General features: G+C 45.6%; 2 pseudogenes; both read left to right on the top strand.

Annotated features, from left to right (window-relative positions):
• The first annotated feature begins 8992 nt into the window (after positions 1–8992).
• Positions 8993–11318, top strand: LOC134485026 (sperm motility kinase Y-like; annotated as a pseudogene).
• Positions 11319–23128: 11810 nt separating this feature from the next.
• Positions 23129–23743, top strand: LOC134485054 (sperm motility kinase Y-like; annotated as a pseudogene).
• The last annotated feature ends 218 nt before the right edge of the window (positions 23744–23961 follow it).

Raw genomic sequence — 23961 nt, 5'->3', positions numbered from 1 at the left:
AATAAATTAGGGAAACATTGCTCTTTACAATAGCAACAAATAATGTAAATGTCTTAGTGTAACTCTAAGAAAGTGAAAGATCTGTATGACAAAAATTTTAAATCTCTGAAAACAGCAATTGAAAGATATCAGAAAGTGAATGCAATACCCATTAAAATACCAAAACAAGTCTTTACAGACCTTAACGTGAAATTCTCAACTTCAAGTGAAAGATTTAATAAACCCAAGATAGCTAAAACATTCCCGAACAATAACAGAATTTCGGGAGGAATCACCATCTCTGATTTACTGCTGTCCTACAGAGCTATAGCAATAAAACTACAGTATTGGTATAGGAACAGGCAGGCTGATCAATAAAATGAAATCCAAGACCCTGAAATAAACCCAAACAAGTATGGATGCTTATTGTCAATAAACTGGGCAAAATCATATGACAAAAAATAAGAAAGCATCTTGAACAGGTGGTGCTGGTCTAATTGGATATAGGCATAGGGAAGAATGCAATGAGCCTTATCTATAAACCTGTGCAAAACACATGTCCAAGTGGATCAAAGACCTCAAAATAAAACCTTATACATCAAATCTGATACAAGAAAAAGTGAGAAATAGGCTTGAGCACATTGGTGCAGGAGACAACTTCCTGAGCAGAACACCAATGGCGCTCAGATATTGAGATCAACAATTAATAAATGAAACTTGATGAAACTGAAAAGCTTCTGTAAGTAAAACAAAACACTTAATAGAAATGTCTGCATACAGGTTGGAAGAGGATCTTCACCAACCCTATAGTGCACAAAATTAAAATTAAAATTACATAAATAACAAGTGAAACTACAAGAGACCAAATATCCTTACCTAATAATGTGGTGCAGAGATAAATTCATCAGCAGAACTTTGAAGGGCCAAGAGCCACTTAAAGAACTGGTCACCATCCTTGGTCACCAGGTATATCCAAATCAAAAGCACCCTGGGATTCCAACTTATGTGCATCAGTATGGTTAAAATAAAAATCTAAAGTGACATCCAGCACATGCTGATGAGGATGTGGAATAGTGGGAACACTCCTCCATTGCTGCTTGGATTGAAAAATTGTACATCCATTTTTGAAATCATATTGGCAGTTTCTCAAAAAACTGGGAATCAGTTTTCATCTGGACTTAGCAAAACAACCCTGGGACATATAATCAAATGGTGACCCACCATCCCACAAGGACACTTGATGAACTATGTTAATAGTGGTTTTACCTGTAATGTCCAAGAACTGAAAACAACCTGTATGTCCCCCTACTGAAGAATGGATACAGGAAATATTGTATTTCTACACAATGGAATACTCGTCAGCTATTAAGAATAAATACATTATGAATTTTGTAGGCAAATGGATGAACTTGAGAATGTTATCCTGAGTGAGGTAACCCAGAACCACAGAAAAATGTATGTCATTTATAAGTGGACATTAACCATAAAGTGCAGGATAACAGGTTGATAGGCATGAAGGAAGAAGGAGGGCCTGAGTGAGGAGGTGTGGATCTCACAAGAAGGAGAAACAAAATAGTCTAAGAAGGATGATGGAACAGGGTAAGAGAAGAGGCAGGAAAGGAGATGGAAATGCTGGTCAGGTCTAGGGAGAGGGGTTTGGAAGAGGGCTAGGAGTGAGATTACAAATTGTCTGGGCAGGAGTGTCCAGGGATCTCTGGTGACTTGCTGGATGCCTGGTAAGGGAGAGGATGGGGGAGTCTATGGGGGTGACTCTAGCTTAGATTCCTACCGGAGCAGAAGACGGAAATGGCCACCTCCTGTAGCAAGAAAGAACTTCTAGAAGAGGAAGAGGACGTCAATGCACTCACAACACCTTCAACTCAAAATCTGTTTTGCCAATAAGTGTGCTGGGATAAAGGTAAAGCAGATATTGAGGGAACAACCAATCAATGACTGCCCCAAAGTGAGATCCATCTCATGTGACAGAGACAACCTCTGACAGTACTTATGTTACTCTGATTTATTTGCAGACAGAGAAGTAGCACACCTGTCTCTGGGGAGGCTTCACTCAGCAGCTGAAGGCCACAGTCAGTCCTCAGATGGAGCTTGGGAAGTCTTGTGGAAGAGTGGGGGAGAGTGCTGAGCAGACTAGAGGGGTTAAAAACACTTCAAGAAGTCCCCTATAGTCAGATACCTTGGACCATGGAGTATGCTAGAGCCTGTGCAACCAACCCCAGGGCCAGGTGTAGCTATCTGCAGTTGGTCTCCATGTGGGTCATCTGACAAGTAGATCCAGGACTGTCTCAGTCTCTCTTGCCTGCCATGGGAACCTTTCCCCATACCTGGGCAGCCTGATTGTAAATCTGTGGGACAGGGGGTGCCTGATACTGCTGGGAATACATGTCCCAGGGTGGGGTGGTACCTAGGGAGTCTGCCCTTCTACAAAGAGAAGGGAGAGCATTATGGTGAGAAGGATTTGTAAGGTGGCACTGGGAAAGGAGGAGGGAAAGTGGCTGGGATCAGGATGTAACCTAAATAAAGAATACAGTACTGGAATTAAGAAAGTTAGAATGGAAATCAGAAAGATTGCTCAGTGTTAAGAGCACTGAATGCTCTTCCCGAGGTCCTGAGTTCAAGTCCCAGAAACCACTTGGTAGCTCACAAATATCTCTAATGAGGTCTGATGCCCTCTCTGGTATATCTAAAAACAGCGACATTATATATATGTACACACACACACACACACACACACACACACACACACACACACACACACACACACCCCACACATATATATCAAATGAATAAATAAGTAAATAAACAAACAAACGTAGGAATTACCTGGTCTTAGATTCAGAGAAAGGAATAAAGTGTAATGAGATTATATTCAAACCCATGTCATGTACTGCCTGGATCTTTCAGATCTCCAGGAACCATCACAAGGAAGAACAAGAGAGGCTGGAGAAGGATGGGGAGGGGTCTGATCCCTGCAGCTCCTCAGTATCCACCAGCACAGCACTTGCCCTTGGGAGACGATGTCATCCATTCTTCCAGACTGTTGCATCAATCAAAATTACATGCTCTGTGGATGAACCTGTAAAAGAGGACAGTTGCTCTTGGGCTAATATGGAGGTTCCTTGCCTCTCAGCAAGCTCACTGCTGCCTTTTGAGGTCTCTGGAGGGTGAGCAAAATGAAGACACACAGAGTAGCCTCAGGTTGAGTCAGCCAGGCCCAGGGGGCTGAGTGGTGTCTCTCAGATTCCCAGGCCCTCCCTGAGATTGAACACTCTACACAGTGTAAGAGGAATAGGGGATAATCAGGAAATGCAGTTGCTCAGATGTCTGGCTCTGTAGGAGGGAAATAAATCACAGTGGGAAGCTTCAGGACAGTCCGGTGACCTGAGCCCTCCACAGAGTCTAAGTCCAGACTCACAGACATTCATTCTATTCCCAAGTCTCCTAAACACAGGCCTTGACTGATCTGCAGTCCAGAGTATTGTATTATACAGTGTCCCTTAGAGATAAGACAAACTTTCCAGTTATGCCTCTTCTGTGTCACACTGAGACTGGGTCTGTAGCACAGTGGATGCTGATGGGGACTGGCCACAACTGGCATTCTATCCCACCTCATGCAATAAACAAACAAACAAACAAACAATCAAACAAATAATCCATCTCACTCCTTGCAATCCTCATTGTCACCACAAGGGAGCGCCGCTGTGACCTTCTTCTTACAAATAAAAGCTGACTTGGCTCAGGGAAATGAATGGATGGATGGATGGATGGATGGATGGATGGATGGATGGATGGATGGATGGATGGATGGATGATGGATGGGTGAATAGGTAGGTAGGTAGATAGATAGATAGATAGATAGATAGATAGATAGATAGATAGATAGATAGATAGATAAAGTAATTTGACTTAATCAGTTTCTTCCAGTCCTATTTTTCTGAGCAAAACACACTGGACATGTCTGCTGCAATTGCCTGTTCTTCATTTCTGATTTCTTTGGCTGTTCATTCAAGGCAGCCCCCTTAGAATCTGCTCATCTCAATAAAGGCCTATCTGTGGAATGTATAGCTTCTCAGTTAGGAGCTGAGGGATTCTTGGAAGGACTTCCCAAAATCCCCTCTGGGGCAGTTGCCAGTGTTCTCTACTTCAGACAGCAGCTGCATGAAGCAAACACACACCTGTCTGAACATTCCAGCTTGGGTGCACGTCACAGTGCACCTGCCCCATGGTCCCTGCCAGTTGCACATGCCACAGGGCCACTACTACAAGATCCCTACCCCAGGACTCCTGCCCCCTTGCATCTCCCCCAGGATCCCTGCTCTGTTGTAACTGAACCAGGGTCCCTGCCCTGTTGCACCTGGCCCAGGGTTCCCACTCAGCTTTACTGTCCCAAAATCCCTGGCCAACTGCACCAGCCTCAGGGATCCAGTCTCATTGTTCCCACCCTGGAGCAGCCTCCTGAAAGTGCCGACTAACTGTCCCGAGGTGGCATATTTGAAAATCTAACTCAAAGATCTGGCCAGTCAGAACCCATTTTCTTTGCTGGCACCAAGTAGATATTAGCAGGGCTTCATCACCTTACCTTTCTCAATCCCTTCTCACAGTTGGCCATGTGGAAGCAAAGAAACTGGCAGCAGAACATGGGATAGTCACCCAGGGTATCAGCACAACTAGAATTCTCATGAGATGGACTGCTCTGACATGTGATACAGGGGTGGCAGGCAGGCTTTGACATTGAAGAAGCCCAGGCTGCTGCCTCTGCTCACATGGGTGCCAGCACCTTAGCCTAACTCTAGATGACCTATACTCTGAGAGGAGGAAGGAGATCTTCCTACATAGAGGCTGTCCTCTGAATCTGTGCTGGCCAAGGTCAAGCCAGAGTGTTTGAACATGCCAGTTCCAGCCCCTGAGGGTTCTCTGCCTGCCTGGTGTTTTGCTGTGCTTTACGTCTGGCAAGGTGAAGATGTGGTCCATACTAGGAATATATTTGAAGGCAGCTGCCCTGGGTTTCCATGCTAACATATAACTATGGACTGACATGGACCTAAATACCAAGAACAGTGCCAGGAATGTGAATTCCATAATGAAGAGCAAATGGGGCCTTGATGCCATCTTGTACAGATCTGACAGGAGTCAGTACACACAATTCCCCGTACATCCAAGTCCCGTGGGAAAATCCTCTGTCAAGGGCAGGTGATGCCTCATGAGAGTGAACTGTCAGGGTAGGACAAGACACTTGGGACTACTGTCCTGAACTCACCAGTCTCAAATGAATGGGCTTTGAAAAGTTTTCAGAACACAGAATAGGGGTGTGTAAGCAAGTGCAGGTAATCCTTGCGAAACACATAGTTATTGAGGAGGTTCTGAGAGCTGTTGGATCCACTCCTGGAGAAGACAGTATTGTTTCAGGGAGTACAAACCAGAAGCCTGCTGATGCTATTCTCAGTATTGCAATGGAGCAGTAACAATTCCCTTAGGAGCAGGATATCCTAGCACTCTCAGATCAAGCAGACAGCCTACAGCCTCTTAGCCTCATCGTTCCAAGAGAATGCCACTCATGTGTGAAGCTTCTAAAGTCTGGAAGCTGGGGAAGGGAACATGGAAAATGAATATCCTAGTAAGATCACCAGTGGAAGGGGAAGCCCTGGGTCCTGCTAAGACTGAACCCCCAGTGAACTAGATTGTTGGGAGGAGGGCGACAAGGAGGGGAGGATGGGGAGGAGGGAAGGGGATGTTTGCACGGAAAATGGGAAAGGGAATACTGGAAATGTGTATAAGAAATACTCAAGTTAATATATATATTAATATATATATATATATTAATATGTAAATATAAATATATATAAATATATATATATTTACACTGACATCAACCCTAGATAGGGCATAGAGCAATCCACACATCATGGGATTCAACGGGGCGTTTTATGAAAGAGATATTTCCCAGGAGCACACCTGTGTGTCAAGGCCTCCCTTCCAGCTAGGCCTTTGGAATCTCCAGTGCTAAACACTGTCTCTTCCTTTGCAGAAGTGAAACATAATAAAAATTCACACTTCACAGTACAGTGAATAGCAGTAATCGCGAAAGGTGTAAATAGAACCGATGAGTACCAGAGTATGTGGATTGATGTTATATGATATGTGTTTGGATGCCGTGCAGTATCCTCTTCCATGTACCTACATACTGAGCAACGACCCTGTACAATTTCTCTCTAGACAGAACCATCTGGAATTCACTCACTGAGGGACTTATGCCCTGGAGTGGCAGCTACAGGTAGGACTTGTGCAACCATGTCACGAAGTGAAGAGACAGAGATGCATGGATTAAATTGAGAGAAGCAGATTGGAATGGTGGAGAGGCTAACCTGCCAACAACTCCAAACCCCCAGCAGGATGACAATGGAGAACAGCGAGCAGTTTCCCAGCCAGCCTCACTCTCCATAGACAGACTTCTTCCAGTCCTTCCATTTTCCCAAGGAAGAAAAGTTCAAAAAGCAGGGACAGGGAAAGAAATACTGCTCTACTCCCAGGAGCCAAGGGCAAACCCCCTGGCACCTCCCTGTCTGAGCCCATAACCAGCCACAGCCCAGTCCTGGGATCATCTCTAGAGGCTCAGGGACCCAGGCAGATGAGCCCTTGAATCACAAAGGGTTCCTCTACAGCATTCTATGGGTATCAGTCCTGAGTCCCTGAGCCTGAGGTGCTCTGCAAAGCTATTAAGAGAAGCCTTCTCCTGATCTCTGTACAAAGATCTCTGTGTTGGATGTCAGAGGAGAGTATCCACCCAGCATGGGTTGGGGCTCTGGCCCTCTAATCTGTTAGTCCATGTTAACTTCTCCACAGAGAAAGCTTATGAGCTTTGCTGATGCATCCATTAGGCGTTTGGGGGATTCAAACTCAAGTCTCTGCCTAGTCCTGCAGCTTTGTCTCAGGTGTTTGATGATAACCTAGAGCCTTTCTGAGGACTTATGAGAACAGTGTCCTCTTGATGGGTCAGTTTAGAAACAGCTTTGTCTTTAAAAAAAGAAAACTATACCATCAGTTTGAGGTAATCCTTCAGAATTCAAAGAAAACGTGACACCCTGAGTGTAGACATGAGGACTTTAAAGCAGGATGCAGAGTAAACATTCAAAACAGAGAACTAGGGACAGCTAAACATCTTACAGGGTTTTATTTCTAACAGCCTAAAGTCTTTCCATATCCCATAGAAGCCACAGTCTCAGAGTCCTTCCCATCCATGTCATGACAGGTCCTATTGTGACCTCATGAGGAGCGATTATGAGGCGGCCCAGCAAACACATATTAAGCTGTTGCCAGGCCTGGAATTCGTTGAGTGCTTTGAGAGGAGGTGTGGAGTGGAGCCCTCTGCGACTTGGTTGTATCTAGTGAGCTGTGTGTGGTTGTATCGAATTTTACTGTACTGTGTATATGTGTATGTATCAGTGTGTGTAAGAGAGTGTGTGTTGACAGATTGGCCTGTGTGTGAGTGCGTGTACTCTTTTGCCTGTGTGTTTGTCAGTATATGTAGGAGTGTGTGAGTTTACAGGTTTGTATGTGTGTATGTGTTTGTATGTGTGTATGTCTTCTTGTGCGTATGTGTATCCCTGTGTGTATGTGTGTATGTGTCTGACGTGTGTTTTTCCAGGTTTGCTTGTGTGTAAGTATGCGTGTTTTGTGTGAATCTGGGTGTTTGTAAGAGTTTGTGTGAGTATAAGTTCACTTCTGTGTATTTCTGTGTGTGTGCCTGTTTGTGTGCCTGTGTGTGTGTGTGTGTGTGTGTGTTTGTGTCTGTGTGTCTGTGTGTGCACGTGCCCATCCCCTTTTGCCCCTTGTATCTATATTACCTGCACCTCAGTGCAAGAGAGTGTAGAGGCCAAAAGTCACCCCGGCTGCTGTTCCTGAGGTAGGTTCTCAACCTTATTTTCAAGACAGGCTCACTCACTGGCCTGCAGCTGCCCAAGTATCTGGGCTGGTTGTCCAGTCGCTCCCAGGCATTTGGTATGCCAACCCCATAATATCAGTTTAAAGGCCTATGTAGATGGCTGGCTGCCTATTTCTTGATTGATTGATTTTTGGATGACTTCAAGAGAAAGAATTAGGTCACATATTGGCAAAGAAACTGGCTATTTCCTTATTGTGGTTTTGTTTTTTGTTTTGTTTATTTATTTATTTATTTATTTATTTACTTACTTATTATGGATTGCTGGTTTCATTTTTTGGTGGTTTTTATGTTCTCACATGCTATATTACTGCTTTGATTATTTACGGTTCTGCAGTCGGATGATTCACTCTATCTCCATTTTCAATATCCTGCGGTTTCATCCTTTTACATTATTCCTGTTTCTCTATTTATTGAGTTCAAGCAATCATTGGCTTAGACTTGATACAAATTTGCCCTTTGTGACACTTTGACTCTTCGGCCTTTGTTTAAGGTTTACTATTCACTGATATTTAACTGCCTTATTCCTTGTGGTTGGTTAATTTTAATTTTCAGTATTTTGCTCTGGAGAGTTGTGGATTTTTGTGGATCACTAGGTCCTGAAATTCAATGGAGTTTTCCCTTAAGTGTTGGCTTTTTATATTTGTTTGTTTTGTCTTATACTTTCTTTCTCCTCTCATTTCTTTCATCTGTTTTTTTTTCTTCAATGAACATCTATTCATAGTATTGACCATCTTTGGCCGCCCAATCCTATTGTAGTATGACAATTTTTATTTTCATCATTGCATTTAGTATGTGTGTGCTCTTGGCTTTCTCTTTTGGGGTTGGTTATTCGGGTGGCTTTTACTTATGATTCTTCATATTTTCCCCTTAACTTTTTCATAATTTTGCTCTATTTTTCTAGTCTAGTTTTTACTTTGTCTTTGTTTGTTTGTTTTCTTTTTCTTTTGTTTGTTTCTTTTAGGTACCACAAGTGTAATTTTAGCTCCTATATTGCTCCATCTTTTTCAATATTTGATTCCATTTTTGTTATTTTTAGGTAGCATTAGTACTGATAAAATGCCTACAGAGACTGAGGAGGAGTTACCAACCCCTACACCCGAGCCCAGTATCTCTGAGGAGGGCAACTTCCTTTCCCAATACCAAGTATTGGGGACAATTGGGCAAGGGGGCAACGCCAAAGTCCTCCTGGCCCACCACCGGCTCACAGGAACCCCGGTGGCTGTCAAAGTTCTGCGAAAGGACAAGCAGTGGTTCCAGCCAGACATGATGGAAGCAAACATAATGAGAAAGATCAACCACCCCAACATAGTGTCTCTCATACAAGTTATTGAAAAGGAAACGAGAATATACCTCATAATGGAGCTGGTGGAAGGCCAAGAACTCTACCAGTACATCAGAGAGTCAGGGCACATAGAGGAGGATGAGGCCCGGCAAATATTTGAACAGATATTGTCAGCAGTGAGCTACTGCCATGGAAAGGGGATTGTTCACCGAGACATCAAACTGGACAATATAATGATTGATAAAAACAAAAAGGTCAAAGTCATCGAGTTTGGGCTTAGCACCCAATTTCAACCTGGAAAAATGCTAAACCACCACTGCGGCACGTACTCTTTTGGTTCCCCTGAACTCCTCCTTGGCCATCGGTATGACGGGCAGAAGAATGATATGTGGATTATAGGAGTGGTCTTGTACTGTATGGTAGTGGGAAAGCTCCCATTTGATTCAGTGATCATCCAAGAACTGCAAAGACAAGTAGTGGCAGGGGTATATCCTGCTCCCTGTGGGGTTTCAAAAGAACAGGAGGACCTCCTTAGTCAATTACTGAAAGTAAATCCCACCTTTAGACCAACAGCAAGAAAGGCGATGAAACACCCTTGGTTCAAAGAACACTGGAACGGATTGATAGGTCCCTATGAAGAACTGCTTCCCCTCACACCAGACCCGGCCATTTTGGATGCCATGAAAAGCATTGGATTCCAAGCCTCTGTAGTAAAACACTCTTTAAAACAAAGAAAATATGATGAGGAAATGGCAACTTATTTCTTTCTACAAAAGCAGGCTCTCCAGGGGGATGGCTGCACAGCCCAGGCACAGCAAGTGAGTCCCGTTGCAGCCCCATTCCCTTGCCTTGATCCTGCTGCTGCTTTTAGATTAGAACCAAAGAGGAGTGGATGCCTGCCAGTCCTTGGCACCTTGCGGGTGTCATCCTCCCATGGTCAAGTATCTCACTATGGCCAGAATGCTCATCCAAAAGGAGGCAAAAGATCCACTGTGGCTGGTCGTCTCAGGCCACTACCAATGACACCAACACAGGACCACTATCACAAATGTGCCGTGAGTGTCCCATTCATTCAAACAACAAGCATCTTCAGTGAGAAGAGTAGCAATAAGGGAATCAAAGAAGACAACCCACTCTCCCACAGAGCCCCATTAGAGGATAAGCCCATCCCCAGCAGGGTCCGGCACAGAGGTTTTAAGGGGTGGACCAGGAATATAGCAAATGCCCTGATAAACTGTGTTGCTGCTTGCCAAGGAGTAAGAAACCTCGCCCGGGGCAGAACAGAATCTCCCCGCAGAAATGAGCCACAGGGAGAGTCCAGAGAACAAGCAGCAGGCATAGCCCAGGTACCTTTGTGCTTTGTCCTTTTCAGTTTGCTCTATGCTGGTCCTTCCTCTGTCTCTGGTTTCCATTTTCCCCACAATTCTTACCTTGTATCTGCTCTAAGTTCTTTATGAGGTTTCCCCAACACCAAGCCATCTCCCTCTTCTTGATTTCTCCTCTTCCCAGCAGGGACCCAATAGGATTGATGAGTTCCACACTCTACAGAGTTTTCTAGTGTGGCCCATCCCTTCAGATGGACTCCAGCTCCCCCTTAGGCCAATAGCTCCCACAGGGTGGGGACTAGAGGTTCATGGGCTCATGGACTCCTCCAGGGGCTACTGATCTTTTCACATGTGGTCATCAATCACAAGTGCTGCAGAACAGAGTCTTATGTTTTCAAATGTAACATCCCATTCCATTAAGCCTCAAAACTAATTAAGAAGGTTTGTCATTGAATAAGTATCAACAACCTAGTTTGTGGGTTATTGTTGATGGTCAGAATCCTGCATGCATGCATATTGTTTTGCATACTGGTTTTTTTTTGTTCCTAAGACCTAGTGATCTATTGAATTTTATAGGCAGTAGTTCTAAATGGTTTCTTTCAAAGACCTCAACTGAGAAGTAGAAAAAAGAAGTTATAATATAGTAAGGCAAATCAAAGCCCCAAATGGTAAGCTAAGAATTCTACCTGACCGTCTTTTTTGCTTGGAATAAATTGTCTTGTCTATTTCACAGTGTCATCTGGAAATTCTTTCATGTCCTCAGTATAAACAGTAGGTGATTTCAGACACATGGCAATGGAAAAGACACCAGCAGAAACTACAGCAGCAACAGGAGTAGCAACAATAGCAGAAGCAGCATTAGGCACAGCAGCAGCAGCAGAGGAGAACGAGGAGGGTAGGAGGAGGAGGAGGAGGAAGAGGAAGAGAGGAGGAGAAAGAAGAGGAGGAGGAGGAAGAGAAGGAAGAGGAGGAGAAAGAGGAGGAGGAAGAGCAGGGGGAAGATTTTGATTCCCTGTCCCCTTGAGAATTGCTGATGACTACTTCTGGACACAGATATCATGCTGAGAACTGTTTATCAAAATGATTTAACAGAATATTAATTTTCATAGAAGACATGTCAATGTTCCTGAGGGCATGCAGCCCTAGAAAAGAGAGCCAGATGGCAGAGGCAAGCAGTGTGGAATGTTCTTACTGAGGAAGACCTTCTCAAAGCTGATGATGTAATAGGTATGAAGGAGCATTTCATGGGAGTCACGGTCCCATGCCGCTGTGTCAGGGCACACAGAGCTCCTTGCCTTGCATCCTGCGTGAGAGGGGACCTGGAATATTCCCTGATCCCAACAGGGTCCTGGATTGCATGGTTCCCCCTCAGTCATGGTCCTCCCTGTGCCTCATGGGGTACGCAGACTCTACGGGCTGAATTTATATCAGTGATTAACTGGAGCTGGACCACAACCACACCACAGGCAAGCCCTGGGCACTGAGGACATTAAGAGGAGCAGACAACATCTCCTCCACTGCTTCTGACTCTGCTCCACAAGCCAAGGCAGCTCCCACACAGCAGGCATCCAGCCTAACTCCCAGCAGGGAGAGTGTGAGATGTCTGTGGATGAGCCCACAGGGACTACAGGATTCTGTGGGAAGCCATCTGGTAGCTTCTGGAGCAGCTGCAGCAGCCAGGACACATGAACTACAGTGGAGGTGAGCTATAGAACCAGGTAGCAAAGAGCCTGATCTGGCCAATGCTGATCTGAATCCCTGAGTGCAGGCTGGAATGGTCACTCAGGGCTATTAGAGTGAAGGCCAGCCAAGGGCATACAATGTGTCACTAACATTCTCAAAGTCTTGTCCAGGAAAAAAAAACCACTGGCCTTGACCACTAAAGTTGAGTCCAGACTCATGGGCTACAGGATAGCAGATTGAACTGAGTCTGAATTCCCATGAGTATGACCTCTGGCTGCTCCCTAGGCTCAGTATAGATGAGCATGAGAAGGCACCATTGCTGTGTTTGCAGGAGTAGCAGAGAGCTCGGAATACATGACCCACTCCTAACCCAGACTGGAGCCACTCTGGGGAGGAGATGGCATCATTTGAGAGATGGGCTTATGCGGGACACTGTGCTCTGGTTTGTGGCACATACAGCTCCTGTCTTTCTTGCTGACAGTTCAGATCCTCAGCTGGCCTCATCACGGACAGTCCCATGAGGAGTGGGTGTTTGGTTCCTGCTTCCCAGTTAGGGCAGGAACAAGCCCAGACGCAGTGAGTAAGGACAGTGCTTCTGTCTTGACCCAGCTTCCTTGTCCTCCCCCCTCCCCCAACTCATATCAGGAGCCACCCAGAGACCTTCATAGGAGTGTGGGTCATGTTAATCGGAATGCACAGCTGGAGATTAAATTCTGGGTAAGGTCTCCATACAGCCCTGGTGGCTCCCACACCCTGCCTACCTATGTTTTCCCAATTGGGTCCTCAGGGTCGTGGAGAATCTTCTACAGGCTGCCATGAAGATACAGCCAGTTTCTTGGTAACATTGTGTTTAGCAGAGGTTCTCTGCTTCAGGCACAGAACCTTCCAGTGAGAGGGTTTGCTGAGTAGCACACCAGGACCAGAAGAGTGGAGAGCCATCCAGTGGTAGACATGAAGTACTGCAGGAGTTTATTTCCTGATTTCTTCACATCTACCTTTCTCTAAAGGCTTTTTGTCAGACACATAGGGACCTAAGAAACTTGAGTTTGCACCCCCATAGGGAACCCAGGACACTAAACCAGCAGCCCTGTTAAACGTCGGCAGAGGACAGTCTGGGCTCTGTGTTTATAGAATGGCTCTAGACTGGTATGAAGACTGATTGACCAGCCAGTCAAGGAGAGTTAGGGACAGTTAGAGACTTGGAGGAGAGCATGAGCGGCAGACAGAGCAGACTCCAGGCCAACAGTGGAACCAGTTCATTTAATAGAGACACATATGCCCTCCCAAAAGGCTGTCAGCTTTAGGCACTGCACTGAAGACCTGACCCAATAACATGCCCAATTTACACATCACCCACCTGTGGCTTGTGTAGGGTCCTCAGGGTATATCCTAAAGTCCATCATGGCTGAAAGGCAGAAGTTTGCACATCATTGCAATGTGGAGGCTACTCTCAGCTGATGGGACACACACAGTGTGTGAAAAAGTTTGCTTAAGTGAAAGTTGGCCGTCCTTGAACTCTCTGGTCTTCCAGGGTAGTGTGTGTTGACCACATGCAGAGCCATTCCTGAAAAACATAAGAGCCAAAATTCAACAATAGGGAGAGAATCCTGTGCCAGATGGAATCCCTCAGGCCAGTGCGGATTCAGAGACATCCTATGCCATGGCATGGAGGCTCCCAAGGACTTCTAGGATCAATGTGAGCCACACAAGTGACCACAGTCCATCCTGGGAGAACATAAATTATCTGGAATTATCAGGGACCCTAAGGTATGTTCGTCAGGATATGGAGCTGATGCATGGTGGGATGCTTGGATGATACAGCCTAAGGCAACGTAGAGGAAAGTGTGTTATGAGAGCTAAGACAGAGCAACCACACAGTCTGAGAACAGTTTGCTTAAGTGAAATTTGGCCATCCTTGAACTCTCTGTTCTTCCAGGGTAGCATGGCCTATCGTGCCCAGGACAGAGCGAGTATGCCAGCATTACAATGGTCTGTAATAGAGATGGAGAAGGTGTCAGGATGGGACTTGGGCAGTGGATGGAGCTCTATGACTGCAAAGCCTGCCTAGGCTCCAAGGACCCAGAGCTGGCTGCTGCAGGAAGTCCTAGATCACAACTCTGCAGTTCCTCTTCCCAGGTCTTGCTTTTAACTACTGTACCCAAGACAAAGCCTCCCTTGCAGGCTTACCAGAGCAAGAAAATGAAATGGCCACCTCCTGTAACAAGAAAGACTTCTAGAAGAGGAAGGAGACATCAATACATTCACAAAACCTTCAACTCGAAATCTGTCTGGCCAATAAGTGTGCAGGGATAAAGGTAAAGCAGATATTGAGCGACCAACCAATCAATGACTGACACAAAGTGAGATCTGTCTCATGTGACAGACACAACCTCTGACGCTATTTATGATATTTTTACTGATTTACTTGCAGACAGAAAAGTAGCACACCTGTCTCCAGAGGCTTCACTCAGCAGCTGAAAGCCACAGCCAATCCTCAGATAGAGCTCCGGAAGTCTTGTGGAAGAGTGGGGGAGAGTGCCAAGTAAACTGGTTGGGTTAAAACACTACAAGAAGCCCCCTACCGTCAGATACTTTAGACCATGGAGTATGCTAGAGCCTGTGCAACCAACCCCAGAGCCGGGTTAGCTATCTGCCGTTGGTCTCCATGTGGGTCATCTGACAAGTAGATCCAGGACTGTCTCAGTCTGTGTTGCCTGCCATTGGATCTGTTCCCCATACCCGGACTGCCTGATTGTAAATCTGTGGGGCAGAATGTGCTCGGTCCACCTGGGACTAGATGTCCCAGGGTGGTGTGGTACCCAAGGGACTCTCCCCTTGTCCAAAGAGAAGCGAAAGCATTATGGTAGAAAGGATTTGTAAGGTGGGACTGGGAAGGGAAGAGGGATAGTGACTGGGATCAGGATGTAACCTGAATAAAGAAGAAATTATTGGAACTAAAAAAGTTAGCCTGGAAAATGGAAAGATTGATAAGTGGCTAAGAGCACTGAATGCTCTTCCAGAAGTCCTGAGTTCAAATCCCAGCAAACACATGGAGGCTCACAAATGTCTCTAATGACATCTGATGCCCTCTCTGGTCTTTCTAAATACAGCTACCCTGTACGTATGTATAACGAATGAATGAATGAATGAATGAATGAATGAATAAATAAATAAATAAATAAATTTTACCTAGTCTTAGTTATCAGGCAATGAATAAAATGTTGAGAAAATGTTCAAACCCATGTCATGGATTGCCTGGATCTTTTAGATCTGCAGGAAACATCTCAAGGAAGAACAAGAGAGGGTGGAGAAGAATGGGGAAGGGTTTGATCCCTGAAGTTCCTCAGTGTCCACTAGCACAGCACTTGTCTTTGGGAGGTGACATCTTTCACTCTTCCAGACTGTCTCACCAATCAGAATTACAGGCTCTGTGGATTAACCTGTAAAAGAGGACAGTTGCTCTTGGGCCAATATGGAGGTTCCTGACCTCTCAGTAAGCTCACTGCTGAATTTTGAGGTCTCTGGATGGTGAGCAAAATGAAGACACACAAAGTAGCCTCAGGTTGAGTCAGCCAGGCCCAGAGGGCTCAGTGGTGTCTCTCAGATTCCCAGGCCCTCCCTGAGATTGAACACTCTACACAGTGTAAGAGGATTAGGGGATAACCAGGAAATGAAGTTGCTCAGGTGGCTGACTCTGTAGGAGGGAAATAAATCACAGTGGGAAGCTTCAGGACAGTCAGGTGACCTGAGCCCTCCACAGAGTCTAAGTCCAGACTCACAGGCATTCATCTGTCCACAAGTCTCCTAAACACAGGCCTTGTCTGACCTGCAGTCCGGAGTATTTTATCGTACAGTGTCCCTTAGAGAGAGGACATACATTCCAGTTAGGCCTCTTCTGTGTCACACTGAGACTGGGTTTGTGGTACAGCCGATGCAGATGGGGACTGGACACAAGTGGCAGTCTATCACAGATCATGCAATCAATCAATCAATCAATCAATCAATCAATAAATACACACTTATCTCACTGCCTGCAATCCTCATTGTCACCACAAGGGAGCGCTGCTTTGACCTTCTCAGAAAGAAAAGCTGACTTCCCTCAGGGAAATGGATGGATGGATGGATGGATGGATTGATGGATGGATGGATGGATGGATGGATGGATGGATAGACAGAGAAGTGATTTGTCTTAATCAGTTTCTTCCACTCCTACTTTTCTGAGCTAAACACCTTGGACATGGCTGCTGCAATTGTTTGTTCTACATTTCTGCTTTCTTTGGCTGTTCATTGAAGGGAGCCCCCTTAGAATCTGCTCATCTCAATAAAGGCCCATCTGTGGAATGTATAGCTTCTCAGTTAGGAGCTGAGGCATTCTTGGAAGGACTTCCCAAAATCCCCTCTGGGGCAGTTGCCAGTGTTCTCTACTTCAGACAGCAGCTGCATGAAGCAAACACACACCTATCTGAACATTCCAGCTTGGGTGCACGTCACAGTGCACCTGCCCAGGGTCCCTGTCAGTTGCACATGCCACAGGGCCACTACTACAAGATCCCTTCCCCAGGACTCCTGCCCCATTGCATCTCCCCCAGGATCCCTGCTCTGTTGTAACTGAACCAGGGTCCCTGCCCTGTTGTTCCTGGCTCAGGGTTCCTACTCAGTTTTACCTGCCCCAATGACCCTGTCCCACTGTACCAGCCTCAGGGATCCTGTCCCATTGTGCCCACCATGCTGCACTTTCCTGAGAGTACCTACTAACTGTCCCGAGGTGGCATTTTTCAAAATCTAATTCAAAGATCTTGCCAGTCAGAACCCATTGTCTTTGGTAAAACCAAGTAGATATTTGCAGGGCTTCCTCACCTACACTTAATCAATCCCGTCTCTCAGTTGTCTATGTGGAAGCAAAGAAACTAGCAGCAGAACATGGATTATTCATCCAGGATATCAGCACCCCTAGAATTCTCATGAGATGGGCTGCTGTGACTGTGACACAGGGGTGGCAGGCAGGCTTTGACACTGAACAAGCCCAGAGTGCTGACCCTGTTCACATGTGTGCCAGCATCTTAGCCTACCTCTAGATGTCCTAAACTCTGAGAGGAGGAAGGAGATCTTCCTACATAGAAGCTGTTCTCTGAATCTCTGCTGGCCAAGGTCAAGCCAGAGTGTTTGAACATTCCAGTTCCAGCCCCTGAGGGTTCTCTGCCTGCTGGTGTTTTGTTGTGCTTTACATATGGCACTGTGAAGATGTGGTCCATACTAGGAATATCTTTGTAGACAACTGCCCTGGGTTCCCATGCTAAAATTCAATTAGGGACTGACAGGGACCTAAATAACAACAAGACAGTGCCAAGACCACGAGTTCCAAAATCAAGAGCAAATGGGGCCTTGATGCTATCCTGTGCTGATCTGACAGGAGTCAGCACACACAATTCTCCTGCACATCCAATGCCCCTTGGAAAAATCCTCTGTCAAGGGCAGGTGATGCCTCATGAGAATGAACTGTCAGCGTAGGACAAGACACTTGGGACTACTGTCCTGAACTCACCAGTCTCAGATGAATGGGCTTTGAAAAGTTTTGAGAACACAGGATAGGGGTGTGTAAGCAAGTGCAGGTAATCCTTGGGAAACACATAGTTCCTGAGGAGGTTCTGAGAGCTGTTGGATCCACTCCTGGAAAAGGCAGCATTGTGTTCAAGGGGGTAAGAAAGCAGGAGCCTGCTGATGTTTTCACAGTATTGCATGGGAACAGTAACAATGCCCTTAGGATCAGGATGTCCTAGCACTCTTAGATCAAGAACACAGCCTAGAGCCTATTAGGCCCATATCCCAAGAGAATACCGGTCATGTGTGAAGCTTCTATAGCCAGGAAGCTGGAGCAGGGAACATTGACATTGTCTCAGTTAGGGGTTTACTGCTGAGAACAGACACAACATGACCAATGCAGCTCTTATGAGGACAACATTAATGGACACAGGATTGCAGGTTCAGAGACTCAGTCCAGTATCATCAAGCTGGGAGCATGGCAGCATCCAGGCAGTCATGGTGCCAGAGTAAGTGAGAGGTCTACATATTCATCTGAAGGCTGCTTGGGGAAGATTGGCTGGCATGTGGATAGGAAAAGGGTTTTAAAGCCCATGCCCACAGTGACACACCTACTTTAACAAGACCACTCCTCCTAATATTGCCACTCCCTGAGCTAAGCATATACAAACCATCATAGACATATTGCAGGAGGGTGGTACTGTTCTATCAGAGAGAAGCCTCTGCTCCCGTTAATATACTGAGGTCAACCCTGGATAGGGCCCAGAGCCCTCCACACATCAAGGGACTCAGGGAGGCATCCTATGAAAGAGCTTTTTCCTAGAAGGACACATGGGTCTTAAGGCCTCCCTTCCAGCCAGGCTGTAGGGAGTCACCAATGCTAAACTCTGTCTCTTTGCAGAAGTGAAACAATAAAAATTCACCCTTCACAGTACAGTGAGTAGCAAAAATGGTGAAAGGTGTAAATAGAACCAATTAGTACCTGAGCATGAGGATTGGTTTTATATGAAATGTGGGTGGGTGCAGTGCAGTATCCTCCTGCATGTACCTACATGTTCAGTAACTACCCTGTTCGATGCTGCTTTACACAGAACCATCTGGAATCCATTCACTGAGGGACTCCAGCCCTGGACTGGAAGCTACAGGTGGGACTTTTGTATCCAGGTCTCCCAGCCCTGGGACAGGGATGCATGGATAAAGTGGAGAGAAGCAGACTGGAATGGTGCAGAGGTTATCCTGCCAACAACCCCAAGCCCCCAGCTGCATGACAATGTAGAATAGCGAGCAGTTTCCCAGACAGCCTCACTCCCCATAGACAGACTTCTTCCAGTCCCTCCTTATGCCAAGGGAAAGAAAATCAAAAAAAAGCAGTAGCACGGAAAGAAAAATTGCACTACTCCCAGGAGCCAAGGACAAGCCCCCTCCCATCCTCTGATCTGACCCCATAACCATCCACAGCCAAGTCCTGGGCTCATATCTAGAGGCACAGGGACCCAGGAAGATGAGCCCTTGAATCACAATCTGCTCCTCAAAAGCATCCTATGGGTGTCAGTCCTGAGTCCATGAATCGGAGGTGCTCTGCACAGCTATTCAGAGAAGCCTTCTCTTGATCTCTGTCAAAGATCTCTGTGTTGGATGTCAGAGGAGAGTGTCCACCCAGTATCAGTCCTGGGACTGTGGCCCTCTAACATGTTAGCCCATGTGAACCTCCCCACAGAGCGCCACCTCTGATTGTGCAACTCGTCCTTGATCGCCTTCTATAGGAAGATGTTTAGAGTCCCTTGCACGAGGCAGGGAAAATGGCACACAGCTGAGGGTGGTAGACAAAGCTGGGAACACATCAAATATTGAGTTGGTGTGAGGCTCCCTAAGCCAAGCTTGGGCCGGTCTCTGCCAGCGATCCCATAAGTCCCTTTGATTCTCCCCATGTACACAGCAAGAACCAATTGCCAGGCCTACCCTCTGCCCAGAGCAAAGGGAGATTGGGACTTGGATTCCAACCTTGGCCGTTATTGTAATACCTGACCTTGTAACCCTTGCTCCCTTTGGGGCTCAACAGTCCCCCTCAAATGTAGACAGCAATGTCTAGATGGTGTTCACAGCTTTTCTTGCCTGAAACTGTGCTGTGTTTGATACTACAAACCAGGAAGTAGGGACTTGAACTTTAGATCACTGACTCAGGCTAGGGAGGACTCCAGGACACCTGAGCTCAGCTGCAAAGGCAGAAGCTGAACCACAGTGAGCAGAGGTGGCACATTTTCCTGTTTCTTTCCTTTTCTGCTCTCAGGTCTTTCAATGAACTCCACAGATGAGGATCTTTCCTCCCAGGCTGAGTGTCTGCAGCCATGAGGGTCCTCTCCAGGGGATTCAAAACCCCAGAAGAGTCTTCAGAAGAAAAGGGCTACACACTGCACTGCCCCCCAGCACTCTGAAAAACAGAGACCCTTTCTGGGCTTGGGCCAGTCAGTGCTCAATAGTTAGCTTCTGGCTGCACTGGCTGCTCACAAATAACACAGCTGCCTGGGTCCTGTGACCTGGCTCTCACAGACTGTGATTGAGAATTTATTTCAACTGTGTCAGCACAGCCACTCTGTTCCTTCTGGTCCCAAGTTGCACAGTGCTCCTTGTCCTCATACACGCCTGTTCCATCACTGGACCTTAATATTTAAAGTGAGCCCTACACTCAGGATGGACTTGGTTTTCTATACATCATGCCAACCTCTGTGTGAGAGGAAGTGTCTGCATGTGTATGCATACCCCCTTATGTGCCTAGTTGTCCATGCATACCACTACCCCATGTCCTGTCAGGGGCCATCCTCTGGACAGGTCCTCACGCCTGCATGTCAGACCACCTGTCTTCAAGCCCCAACCCCTCCCCACTGCACAGATGCTGAGCTTGTGGGCTTTGGGGATTCAAACTCAAGTCCTCACCCTTGGGAGGCAAGTGCTCTGCCTATCCCTGCAGCTTTGTCTCAGGTGTTTGATGATAACCTAGAGCCTTTCTGAGGATTTATGAGAACAGTGTCATCTTGATGGGTCAGTTTAGAAACACAGCTTTGTCCTTTTTCATTTTTTAAAATGTGTACCATCAGTTTGAGGCTAATCATTCAGAATTCAAAGAAAAATTGACACAGCGAGCATAGACATGAGGACTTTAAAGCAGGAGGCACAGCAAAAATTCAAAACAGAGAACTGAGGAGAGGTAAACATCTTACAGGCTTTGATTTCTAAAAGCCTAAAGTCTCTCCATAGCCCACAGAAGCCAGAGCCTTGAAGCCCTTCCCAACCATGTCATGACAGGTCCTATTGTGACCTCATGATGAGCGACTTTGAGGAGGTCCAGCCAACAGATGTTAAGCTGTAGCCAGGCCTGGATTTCTTTGAGTGCTTTGAGAGGAGGTGTGGAGTGGAGCCCTCTGCGACTTGGTTGTATCTAGTGAGCTGTGTGTGTTTGTATCGGATTTTACTGTACTGTGTATATGTGTATGTGTCTATGTGTGTAGGATGATGTGTGTTGACAGATTTGCTTGTGTGTGACTGTGTGTACACTTTCGCCCATGTTTGTCAGTATATGTAGGAGTGTGTGAGTTTACAGGTTTGTTTGTGTGTATGTGTTTGTATGTGTGTACGTTTTCTTGTGTGTCCCTGTGTGTATGTTTGTGTGTGTCTGTGATGTGCGTTTTTATTGGTGTGCTTGTGTGTAAGTATGTGTGTACCTGTTCATATGTGATTGGGTTTTGTGTGAATCTGGGTGTTTGTAAGAGTTTGTCTGTGTCAGTATAAGTACACTTTTGTGTATTTCTGTGTGTGCTTCTCTGTGTGCCTATGTGTGTGTGTGTGTGTGTGTGTGTGTGTGTGTGTGTGTGTGTGTGTGTGTGTACACACGTTCCCATCCCCTTTTGCCCCTTCTTGTATCTATATTACCTTCACCTCAGTGCAAGAGAGTGTAGAGGCCAGAATTCAGCCCGGGCTCCTGTTCCTAAGGTAGGTCATCAACCTCATTTTCAAGACAGGCTCTCTCACTGGCCTGCAGCTGCCCAAGTACCTGTGTTGGCTGACCAGTGGCTCCCAGGATTTTGATATGCCAACCCCATAATATCAGATTAAAGGCCTACGTAGACGGCTGCCTGCTCATTTATGGTTTGATTTTTTTTTCTGTGTTTATGAGATAGAATTAGGCCATATATTCTCAAGACCACTGGCTATTTCCTTATTGTGGTTTTGATCTTTCTTTCTTTCTTTCTTTCTTCCTTTCTTTCTTTATTATGGATTGCTGGTTTCATTTTTTGGTGGTGGTTTTTATGTTCTCACATGCTATATTATTGCTTTGATTATATACATTTGTGCAGTCGGATGATTCACTCTATCTCCATTTTCAATGTCCTGCGGTTTCATCCTTTTACATTATTCCTGTTTCTCTATTTATTGAGTACAAGCAATCATTGGCTTAGTCTTGATACAAATTTGCCCTTTGTGACACTTTGACTCTTCGGCCTTTGTTTAAGGTTTACTGTTCACTGATATTTAACTGCCTTATTCCTTGTGGTTGGTTAATTTTAATTTTCAGTATTTTGCTCTGGAGAGTTGTGGAGTTTTGTGGATCACTAGGTCCTGAAATTCAATGGAGTTTCCCTTAAGTGTTGGCTTTTTACATTTCTTTGTTTTGTCTTATACTAATTGTTTCTCCTCTCGTTTCTTTCATCTGACCTTTTTCTTCAAACTACATCCATTCACAGTATTGATCAGCTTTGGCTGCCCAATCCTATTCTAGTATGACGATTTTTATTTTCATCATTGCATTTAGTATGTGTGTGCTCTTGGCTTTCTCTTTTGGGGTTGGTTATTTGGGTGGCTTTTGCTTATGATTCTTCATATTTTCCCCCTTTTCATAATTTTATTCTATTTTTCTAGTCTAGTCTTTTCTTTGTTTTTATTTTTTTTCTTTTTGTTTCATTTGTTTCTTTTAGGTTCCACATGTGTAATTTTAGTTCCTGAATTGCTCCATCTTTTTCATTATTTGATTCCATTTTTTCTGTTATTTTTAGGTAGCATTAGTACTGATAAAATGCCTACAGAGATTGACAAGGAGTTACCCCCTCCTAGGCCCGATCCCAGTATCTCTCAGGAGGGAACCTTTCATTCCCAATATAATTACTGAAGACTATTGGAAAAGGAAGCCATGCCAAGGTCCTCCTGGCCCACCACCAGCTCACAGGAACCCCAGTGGCGGTCAAAGTTCTCCGAAAGAACAAGCAGTGGTTCCGGCCAGCCATGACAGAAGCAAACATAATGAGAAAGATCAACCACTCCAAAATTGTTTCTCTCTTACAAGTCATTGAAAACAAAACTAGAATATACCTCATAATGGAGCTGGTGGAAGGCCAACAACTCCACCAGTATATCAGAGAGTCAGGGCACATAGAGGAGGATGAGGCCCGGCAAATATTTGAACAGATATTGTCAGCAGTGAGCTACTGCCATGGAAAGGGGATTGTTCACCGAGACCTGAAAGTGGACAATATAATGATCGATAAAAACAAAAAGGTCAAAGTCATCGACTTTCAGCTTAGCACCGAAACACAACCTGGACATATGCTAAACCAGCACTGCGGTGCGTACTCTTTTGGTTCCCCGGAACTCTTCCTTGGACTTCTGTATGACGGGATGAAGAATGACATGTGGACAATAGGAGTGGTCTTGTATTATATGGTAGTGGGAAAGCTCCCATTTGATTCAGTGATCATCCAAGAATTACAAATACAAGTTGTTGCAGGGGTGTATCCTGCCCCCTGTGGGGTTTCAGAAGAACTGGAGAACCTCCTTAGTCAATTACTAACAGTAAATCCAATGTATAGACCAACATCCAGCGAGGTGTTGAAACACGCCTGGTTCAAAGAACACGGGAAGGGGTTCACAGTTCGTTGTGAAGAAGTGCTTCCCCTCAGGCCAGACCCTGAAATTTTGGGTGCAATGAAATGAATGGGATTTCAAGCCTCTGTAATAAAATACTCCCTAATAAAAAGAAAATATAATGAGGAAATGGCAACTTATTACTTCCTACAAGAGCAGGCCCTCCCGGGGTATGGCTGCACAGCCCAGGCACAGCAAGTGCGTCCCATTGCAGCCCCATTTCCTAGCCTTGATCCTGCAGGTGCTTTTAGATTACAAAGAAAGAGGAGTGGAAGCCTGCCGGTCCT

The sequence above is a fragment of the Rattus norvegicus genome, chromosome 1 (genome assembly GCF_021556685.1).
Source record: "Rattus norvegicus strain SHRSP/BbbUtx chromosome 1, alternate assembly SHRSP_T2T, whole genome shotgun sequence".
NCBI lineage: Eukaryota > Metazoa > Chordata > Mammalia > Rodentia > Muridae > Rattus > Rattus norvegicus.
The sequence above is the reverse complement of the archived record's forward strand: the minus strand, read 5'-3'. Positions and strand labels throughout refer to the sequence as shown.